The sequence below is a fragment of the Pongo abelii genome, chromosome 19 (genome assembly GCF_028885655.2).
Source record: "Pongo abelii isolate AG06213 chromosome 19, NHGRI_mPonAbe1-v2.0_pri, whole genome shotgun sequence".
NCBI classification, from domain to species: Eukaryota; Metazoa; Chordata; class Mammalia; order Primates; family Hominidae; genus Pongo; species Pongo abelii.
Genome location: NC_072004.2, coordinates 46,453,918 through 46,464,035, shown reverse-complemented (window position 1 = coordinate 46,464,035; position 10,118 = coordinate 46,453,918). Strand labels below are relative to the sequence as shown.

General features: G+C 42.8%; 1 pseudogene; it reads left to right on the top strand.

Annotated features, from left to right (window-relative positions):
• On the top strand, window positions 1-476 carry LOC100447761 (nucleotide triphosphate diphosphatase NUDT15-like; annotated as a pseudogene).
• Window positions 477-10,118: the final 9,642 nt, after the last annotated feature.

Here is a 10,118-nt window from a genome sequence, read left to right as displayed (position 1 = left end):
ATGACAGCCAACATGGAGCCACAGGGGCGGCCGCCCAGAGTCAGAGTCTGAGTTGTGGTGACCAGCTGCAAGCATCCGTGTTGTATCCTCCTGGGGAAGAGGAAAGGGTCGTTTGGAGCCAGCATTTTTCAGCTTTCTGGGGGTCATTTGGAGTTAACTGAGAGCTGGGAAGAATGTGCTCAAAGGGAAACCTGGGAAGAAGCTCTTCACCTGAAAAATGTTCGCTTTGCCTCAGTTGTGAACTCTTTCACTGAGAAGAATTACCATTATGTTACTGTATTAATGAAAGGAGAAGTGGACATGACTCATGATTCAGAACCAAAGAATGTAGAGCCTGAAAAAAATGAAAGTTGGGAGTGGGTTCCCTGGGAACAATTTCCTCCTTCTGGGCCCTGTGTTCTTTAAAAGAACAAGACTATGTTCCATTTAAAGAAGATCTGAACCATCTGGTAGGATACAAAGGAAATCATCTCTAGGTGGCCAAGAAGATTTCTTGATTTTCTTTAAAAGACAAAAATAAGGTCGGGTTAGGGAATGAAAAATATCTGCATTTCGATGCAACTCCATTTTATCTAAAAAAGTTCTTGTGATCACCAGTTTATTTGCAGTCTCTTAATGTACCCACCACCCTTTCAGCTAGTACTTGATAACATTTTTCTGAAATATGTATAATTGAATTGTATTTCAGACACAGGATATATGATAAATACTGATATTATGGGTAATCTGCTTTCCATATTTATCTATGATATTTACTGTGCAGTTTGTCATTACTAGCTTGCATGGAATAAGATGCAGTCGAATTTGATAAGAATAAGAATAAAAAAAAGAAAAAAAAGAAAAAGAAAAAGAAAAAGAAAAAAAAAAAAGATGCAGTCGAATTTGCCTTAGTGTTCTGTTCAAATAGAAATCAGAATTCAAATATTGTAGTTTAGATTCAAACACAGTATGCCTGTTGCAAAATTTACCAAGTTTGTTGATTTATTAATTTAAATTATTTTTAAAATTATTAATTTATTTTTAAAAAGTGGGTTGGGGGTAATATATTGTGACAGTCTTTGCAATTTACAGGGAATAGGACAGGCCATTAGGGTGTATTTCCCAGGTTTCCAATTGAGAACCTAAACCCAGAGAAGTGAGACAAACCATCTAATGTCTGTATCCTACTATTGACAGGCTGTGTGATGTTAGATTTCTCATTACTCTCTCTGAGGTCCAGGATCCTTATTTGTAAAATGATGACATTTGTCTAGAGCAGTGGTTCTCAGAGTATGATCTGGGGGTCTTCAAGAGCCTTTGAAGAGTATTCTAAGTCAAAGCTATTTTATAATACTAAGACATAATTTATCTTTTGCACTCTCATTTTCTCATGAGTGTCCAGAGGAATTTTTGAGCAGCTATCTGGTGTGATATTATAACAGGCTGAATAAAGAAGTAGATATGAGAATCTAGCTTTCATATACCATCAGACATTAAAGAGACTTGCAAAAATGTAAAGCATGGCTGGGCGCGGTGGCTCACACCTGTAATCCCAGCACTTTGGGAGGCCGAGGCAGGCAGATCCTGAGGTCAGGAGATCGAGACCATCCTGGCTAACATGGTGAAATCCTGTCTCTACTAAAAATACAAAAAGTTAGCCAGGCGTGGTGCTGGGCGCCTGTAGTCCCAGCTACTCGTGAGGCTGAGGCAGAAGAATGGCGTGAACCCGGGAGGCGGAGGTTGCAGTGAGACAAGATCACGCCACTGCACTCCAGCCTGGGCAACACAACAACTCTGTCTCAAAAAAGTAAAGCAGTGGGACTCTTCTCACTAATGAATTTTTCTTGTTATTTAGAAAAATAGTTATTTTTTGTGAGTCTTAATATGTGAAAAAATAGCTATTTTTCAAAAAATTATTTATGTTAACATATATTGGGCTTTTGTTACTCGTAAATAATTAATTTTTTTTTTTTTTTGAGATGGAGTTTCGCTCTTGTTGCCCAGGCAGGAGTGCAATGGGGTGATCTCAGCTCACCGCAACCTCTGCCTCCCGGGTTCAAGCGATTCTCCTGCCTCAGCCTCCCGAGTAGCTGAGATTACAGGCATGAGCCACCATGCCCAGCTAATTTTGTATTTTTAGTAGAGACGGGGTTTCTCCAGGTTGGTCAGGCTGGTCTTGAATTCCCAACCTCAGGTGATCTGCCCACCTCGGCCTCCCATAGTGCTGGGATTACAGGCGTGAGCCACCGTGCCCAGAGAAAATAATGAAAATTTTAAGAAAAAAATAAATAAAACCTATTTTTTTATTTCTACAAGATTGGTTTGGTCCTTCTCTAAAGCTGACTTTTTTCAAAGTATCATATTATTTTCTTATGCTTTGGATTCCTTGTTTTGTGTTTTTCATTCTTTAAAACAAAGTCTCTAATCTGTATCTGATCATTATTGCTATTCGTGGGAGCCTGATCCTGCAGTTTGTTGTGTCTGCTAACTCTCCCTCCTGCAGGATTGTTTTCTCCAGTATTTGTAATTACGGATTATGAGCTCATCTTCAACTGGGTTTTATCTTTGTTATTCCTAGGAGATCTGGGTTGAGTTCACTTCTGCAGTCACATCTCAATATTATGTGTTCATGACTACATTGACGTTAGTTTACAGAGTTTGGGGAATTTCTCCACTACAAAGATAATATGATTTAATCCCTGATATAGTTTGAATGTGTGTCTCTGCCCAAATCTCATGTTGAATTGTAATTCCCAGTATTGGGGGTGGCGCCTGGAGGGAGGTGATTGGATCATGGGGGTTGATTTCTTATGAATGGTTTAGTACCATCCCTTGGTGCTGTCCTCATGATAGCAAGTGACTTCTCTCAAGACCTGGCTGTTTAAAAGTGTGGCACCTTGGCTGGGCATGGTGGCTCACACCTGTAATCACAGCACTTTGGGAGGCCAAGGTGGGCGAATCACTTGAGGCCAAGAGTTCAAGATCAGCCTAGCCAACATGGTGAAACCCCATCTCTAGTAAAAATACAAAATTTGGCCAGGCATGGTGGTGGGCGCCTATAATGCTAGCTACTCGAGAGGCTGAGCAGTCTGAAAAATATAAAATAAAAAATATATAAAAATAATAGGCTGGGCGCAGTGGCTCACACCTGTAATCCCAGCACTTTGGGAGGCCAAGGCGGGCAGATCACGAGGTCAAGAGATCGAGACCATCCTGGCCAACATGGTGAAACCCCGTCTTCTACTAAAAATATAAAAATTAGCTGGGTGTGGTGGCGCACGCCAGTAGTCCCAGCTACTCATGAGGCTGAGGCAGGAGAATCACTTGAACCCAGGAGGCAGAGGTTGCAGTGAGCCAAGATCGCACCACTGTACTCCAGCCTGGCGACAGAGTGAGACTCCATCTCAAAAAAAAAAAAAATATATATATATATATATGTGTGTGTGTGTGTGTATATATATATATATATATATATAAAAAGTGTGGCACCTTGCTCTCTCTTGCTCCTGCTTTCACCATGTGATGTGCCTGCTCCCACTTTGCTTTCTGCCATGATTAGAAGCTTCCTGAAGCTTCCCCAAAAGCAGATGTCACATAGCTTCCTGTGCAGCTGCAGAACCATGAGCCAATTAAACCTCATTTCTGATAAATTATTCAGTCTCGGGTATTTCTTTTTCTTTTACTTTTTTGAGACAGAGTCTTGCTCTGTCGCCCATGCTGGAGTGCAGTAGTGCAATCTCCGCTCACTGCAACCTCTGCCTCCTGGGCTCAAGCGATTCTTGTCCCTCAGCCTCCCGAGTAGCTGGGATTACAGGCATGAGCCACCATACCTGGCTAATTTTTTTGTATTTTTAGTAGAGATGGGGTTTCGCCATGTTGGCCAGGCTGGTCTCAAACTCCTAACCTCAAGTGATCCACCTGCCTTGGCCTTCCAAAGTACTTGGATTATAGGTGTAAGCCACTACACCTGGCCTCTGGTATTTCTTTGTAGCAACACAAAAACAGCCTAATACAATTCCCAAATGAGAAAGCCATAAAGTTACAATTTACCAGAGCAGATTTTTATTTATTTTTCTACCCAGGCTGAAACAAATATGTTTCCTTGTTGGCTGCCTGTGTCAGGGGATACAAGGGATAGCTTTTTTTTTTTTTTTTCCTGGCTACCTCTTTCATTGAAGGGACAGCCCTTTGAGCATCCTGGCTTTAGATAGGTATCTTAGTTTCAATTTCCATGTTGACCAAGCTAAAGCCCTTGTCTCTTTCCCTATGTGTGGTTTAAAATCCAAGCCCCAAGATTATCAGAAGATAAATTCCATCTGTATTAGTCTGTTATCACACTGCTAAAATGAACTACCTAAGACTGGGTAATTTATAAGGAAAAGAGATTTAGGCCGGGCACAGTAGTTCATACCTGTAATCCCAGCACTTTGGGAGGCCGAGGTGGGTGGATCACCTGAGGTCAGGAGTTTGAGACCAGCCTGGCCAACATGGCAAAACACTGTCTCTGCTAAAAATACAAAAATGAGCCAGGCATGGTGGTGGGTGCCTGTAATCCCTGCTACTCAGTTGGCTGAGGCACAAGAATCACTTGAACCTGGGAGGCGGAGGTTGCAGTAAGTTGAGATCGCACCACTGAACTCCAGCCTGGGTGACAGAGTGAGACTCCTCTCGGGGGAAAAAGAAAAAAAAAATAAGAGGTTTAATCAGCTCATGGTTCTGTGGGCTGTACAGGTTTCTGCTTCTGGAGAGGCCTCAGAAAACTTACAATGATAGTGGAAGGCAAAGGGGAAGCAAGCACATCTTCACATGGCTGGCAGAAGAGAGGGGGGTGGGGGAGTTGCTACACACTTTTAAACAAGCAGCACTAAGGGGATGGTGCTAAACCATTAGAAACTGCCCCCATGATCCACTCACCTCCCACCAGGCCCCTCCTTCAACACTGAGGATTACAATTAGACATGAGATTAGGGCAAGGACACAGAGCCAAATCATATCATTCTGCCCCTGGCCCCTCACAAATCTCATGTCCTTCTCACATTTCATAACACAATCATGCCTTCCTAACAGTCCCTCAAAGTCTTAACTCATTCTAGCATTAACTCAAAAGTCCAAGTCCAAAGTCTCATCTGAGACAAGGCAAGACTTCCCTTCCACCTATGAGCCTGTAAAGTCAAAAACAAGTAATCAAGTTAGTTGCTTTCAAGATACAATGGGGATATAGGCCTTGGGTAAATACACCCATTCTAAGAGAAAGAATTCAGCCAAAACAAAGGGGCTATATGCCCCATGCAAGTCCAAAACCCAGCAGGGCAGTCATTAAACCTTAAAGCGCCAAAATAAACTCTTTTGACTCTATGTGTCACATCCAGTCCACACTGATGCAAGGGGTGGGCTCCCAAGGCCTTAGACAGTTGTATCTCTGTAACCTTGCAGGGCACAGCCCCTGCAGGTGCTTTCATGGGCTGGTGTTGAGTGCCTGTGGCTTTTCCAGGTGCACAGTGCGAGCCATTCATGGATCTACCATTCTGGGGTCTGGAAGGTGGTGGCCCTCTTCTCACAGCTCTACTAGGCAGTGCCCCAGTGGGGACTCTCGTGTGGGGACTCCAACCCCATATTTCCCCTCTGCATTGCCCTAGTAGAGGGTCTCCATGAGGGCTCCACCCCTGCGGCAGACTTCTGCCTGGACATCCATGTGTTTCCATCTGAAATGTAGATGGATGCTCCCAAGCCTCAATTCTTGCCCTCTGCACACATGCAGGCTTAATACCACATGGAAACCACTAAGGCTTTTAGCTTGCATCCTCTGAAACAATGGCTGAGCTGTACCTCGGCCCCTTTTAGCCATGGCTGGAGCTGAGTGATCACGATGCAGGGTGCCATGTTTCAAGGCTTCACACAGCAGCAGGGCCCTGGGCCTGGCCCACAGAACCATCCCTGCACCCCAGGCCTCCAGGCCTGTGATGGGAGGGGCTGCCACGAAGGTCTCTGAAGTGCCTTGGAGGCATTTTCCCCATTGTCTTGGCTATTAACATTTGGCTCCTCTTCACTTATTCAAATTTCTGCAACCTGCTTGAATTCTTCCCCAGAAAATGGGTTTTTCTTTTCTACCACATAGCTGGGCTGCAAATTTTCCAAAATTTATGCTCTGCTTCTCTTTTAGATATAAATTCCAGTTTCAGATAATCTCTTTGCACATACATACACGCATACACTGTTAGAAGCACCCACTGTTAAATGCTTTACTACTTAGAAATTTCTTCCACCAGATACCCTAAATCATTTCTCTCAAGTTCAAAGTTCAACAGATCCCTAGAGCAGGGGCACAATGCCACCAGTCTCTTTGCTAAAGCATAGCAAGAGTGACCTTCACTCCAGTTTCCAGTAAGTTCCTCATCTCCATCTGAGACCACCTTGGCCTGGACTTGATTGTCCATATCACTATCAGCATTTTGGTCACAACCATTCAATAAGTCTCTAGGAAGTTCCAAACTTTCCCTCATCTTCCTGTCTTCTTCTGAGCTCTCCAAACTGTTCCAACCTCTGCCCATTACCCAGTCCCAAAGTCACTTCCACATTTTCAGGTATGTTTATAGCAATGCCCCACTTCTCTGGTACCAATTTTCTGTATTAGTCCATTCTCACACTGCTATAAAGAACTACCTGAGACTGGGTAATTTATAAAGAAAAGAGATTTAATCGGTTCATGGTTCTGTGGGCTGTACAAGTTTTTGCTTCTGGGGAGGCCTCAGGAAACTTGCAATCATAGCAGAAAGCAAAGGGAAAGCAAGCACATATTCACATGACCAGCAACAGAGAGGTGAGTGGGAGAGGTACTACATGCATTTATACAATCAGCCCTAGAGGGATGGTGCTAAACCATTAGAGGCTGCCCCATGATCCAGTCACCTCCCATCAGGCACCTCCTCCAACACTGGGGATTACAATTAGACCTGAGATTTGGACAGGGACACAAAGCCAAACCATATCACCATCCCTCCTCCAACCAGGGCTGCTGAAATATACACTCATGCTTACTACTCTGATCTTACACTTTTTTTCTTTGCTTTTTAACTATGAGTCCTTTTTTTCTTTTTTCTTTCTTTTTTTTTCTTTGAGACAGAGTCTTGCTCTGTCGCCCAGGCTGTAGTGCAGTGGCACGATCTCAGCTCACTGCAACCTCTGCCTGCCGGGTTCAAGCAATTCTTCTGCCTCAGCCTCCCAAGTCGCTGGGATTACAGTCACATGCCACCACCCCCAGCTAATTTTTGTATTCTTAATAGAAACGGGGTTTCACCATGTTGGCCAGGCTGGTCTCAAACTCTTGACCTCATGATCCACCTGCCTCGGACTCCCAAAGTGCTGGGATTACAGGCATGAGCCACTGTGCCCAGCCTTTTTAAGACAGGGACTCACTATGTGTTGCCCAGACTGGTCTTGAACTACTCCTGGCCTCAAGTGATCCTTCCAGCTTGGCCTCCCGAAGCTCTGGGATTATGGTGTGAGCCACCATGCCCAACCTATCATTCTTTTGTTTTTAAAGTCTCACTATGTTGCCCAGGCTGGTCTTTAACTCCTGGGCTTGAGAGATCCTCCTGCCTGGTATCAGCCAATCTATCTATCTTTTTCTTTCTTTCTTTCTTTTCTTTCTTTTCTTTCTTTCTTTCTTTTTCTTTCTTTCTTTCTTTCTTTCTCTTTCTTTCTTTCTTTCTTTCTTTCTTTTCTTTCTTTCTTTCTTCCCTTTCTTTCTCTCTCTCTCTCTCTCTCTCTCTCTTCCTTCCTTCCTTTTTTTTTTTTTTTAGACAAGGTCTCACTCTTGTCACCTAGGCTGCACTGCAGTCGCATGATCTTGGCTCACTCCAACCTCTACCTCCCAAGTTCAAGCAATTCTCCCGCCTCAGCCTCCTGAGTATCTGAGAGTACAGGCACAGGCCACCACACCTGGCTAATTTTTGTATTTTTAGTACAGATGGGGTTTCACCATGTTGGCCATGCTGGTCTTGAACTCCTGAGGGTAATCCACCCAACTCAGCCTCCCAAAGTGCTGGAATTACAAGCGTGAGCCACCATGCCCAGCCTATCATTCTTAATATTCATTCATTTATCAGACATTTATTGAGCCCCTACTATTTTCCAGGTACTAATCTAGGTACTGGGAATACAGAAACAATGTGAAGTCCTTGGCCCCTATATTCTACTCAATTAGAAAGACAATTATGGGCCAGGTGTGGTGGCTCACACTTGTAATCCCAGCACTTTGTGAGGCCAAGGAGGGCAGATCACCTGAGATCAGGAGTTCAAGACCAGTCTGGCCAACATGGCAAAACCTTGTCTCTACTAAAAATACCAAAATTAGCCAGGCATGGTGGCTCGCACCTGTAATCCTAGCACTTTGGGAGGCTGAGGCAGGAGGATTGCTTGAGGTCAGCAGTTCAAGACAAATCTAGCCAACATAGTGAGAATCCATCTCTAAAATAAAGAAAAAAAATTGATTTTAAAATATTATTTTTCATCTTTAACTTTAAAATGTATTTTATTCATGTTTTATAATATAATTAATATATAAACACATGTGGTATTTCTTATAATTTAATTTATATAAATTAAATATGATACATTAATATTATTTATGAATAAACAGATATACATATAATGGGGGATATATACCCCCCCCCCGTTTTTATTGATGGAGTTCACAATGGTAAAAACTTGAAACCAATTCCTTTAAAACAGCCACCACTCAGGCACCTGTAACCCAGCTACTCGGGAAGCTGAGACAGGAGAATCGCTTGAACCTGGGAGGCAGAGGTTGCAGTGAGTCGAGATCGCGCCATTGCACACCAGCCTGGGCAACAGAGAGATACTCTGTCTCAAAAAGTATATATAAATAAAAATCAAAAATCAAAAAATAGCCACCACTTCTACAACATTCCTAGTACTAGATTTTTCCTCCTCTTAACCCCACCAACATCCTCTTATCGCTGAGTATTTGTTGTGGTTTCTTAATTTTTATTTATTTTTTATTTTTTATTTTATTTTTATTTATTCATTTATTTATTTTTTTGGAGAAGGAGTCTTGCTCCATTGCTCAGGCTGGAGTGCAGTGGCACGATCTCAGCTCACTGCAACCTCTGCCTCCTGGGTTCAAGCGATTCTCCTGCCTCAGCCTCCTGAGTAGCTGGGACTACAGGTGCACAACTTTTTTTTTTTTTTTTTAGATGAAGTCTCGCTCTGTCACCCAGGCTGCAGTGCAAGTGGCATGATCTCAGCTCACTGCATCCTCTGCCTCCCGGGTTCAAGGGATTCTCCTGCCTCAGCCTCACGAGTAGCTGGAATTATAGGCATGCGCCACTACGCCTGGCTAATTTTCGTATTTTTTGTAGAGATGGGTTTTCGCCATGTTGGCCAGGTGGTTTTGAACTCCTGACCTCAGGTTATCTGCCCGCCCTGGCCTCCCAAAGTTCTGGAATTACAGGCATGAGCCGTCGTGGCGGGCCTTCTAAGTATTTAACATAATCAGAGATCATATTCACCGTAAGATACAAATGGGGTTATTTCTCACCAGCAGGAATATAATAATAAAAGAGGAGCTTGCTGCCACCAAATGAAATGATATAAATATATCTTTGATATAAATGATATAAATATATCTTAATATTTTTAAGTTGTAGATCTTTCATTCATCTTTGTTACCAGCTCTTAGGGCAAGGCTTGACACCTATTAGCATCTGTTGAGTAGGTAGATAGATAGTACAAGTTTACAACATCTGCCTTTTCTTATCTAATTTACCAGAGAACTGAATAGAAAGAAGTAAATATTATGGATGTTTTGTTAGAGATGTGGCAATATTCAGATAGGAATTAAAGTATCACAATTAGAGCTTGCCCATAAAACTCTATAGAACCAGCCCAATTCTAGTTGGAGTAGGGATAGTCTTAGGATAATCTCTCACTTTTCTACCTACTTTTATCACATTTATTTATTTATTTATTTATTTATTTATTTATTTATTTATTGAGATGGAGTTCTGCTCTTGTTGCCCAGGCTGGAGTGCAGTGGCGCGATCTTTGCTCACTGCAATCTCCACCTCGCAGGTTCAAGCGATTCTCCTGCCTCAGCCTCCTGAGTAGCTGGGATTACA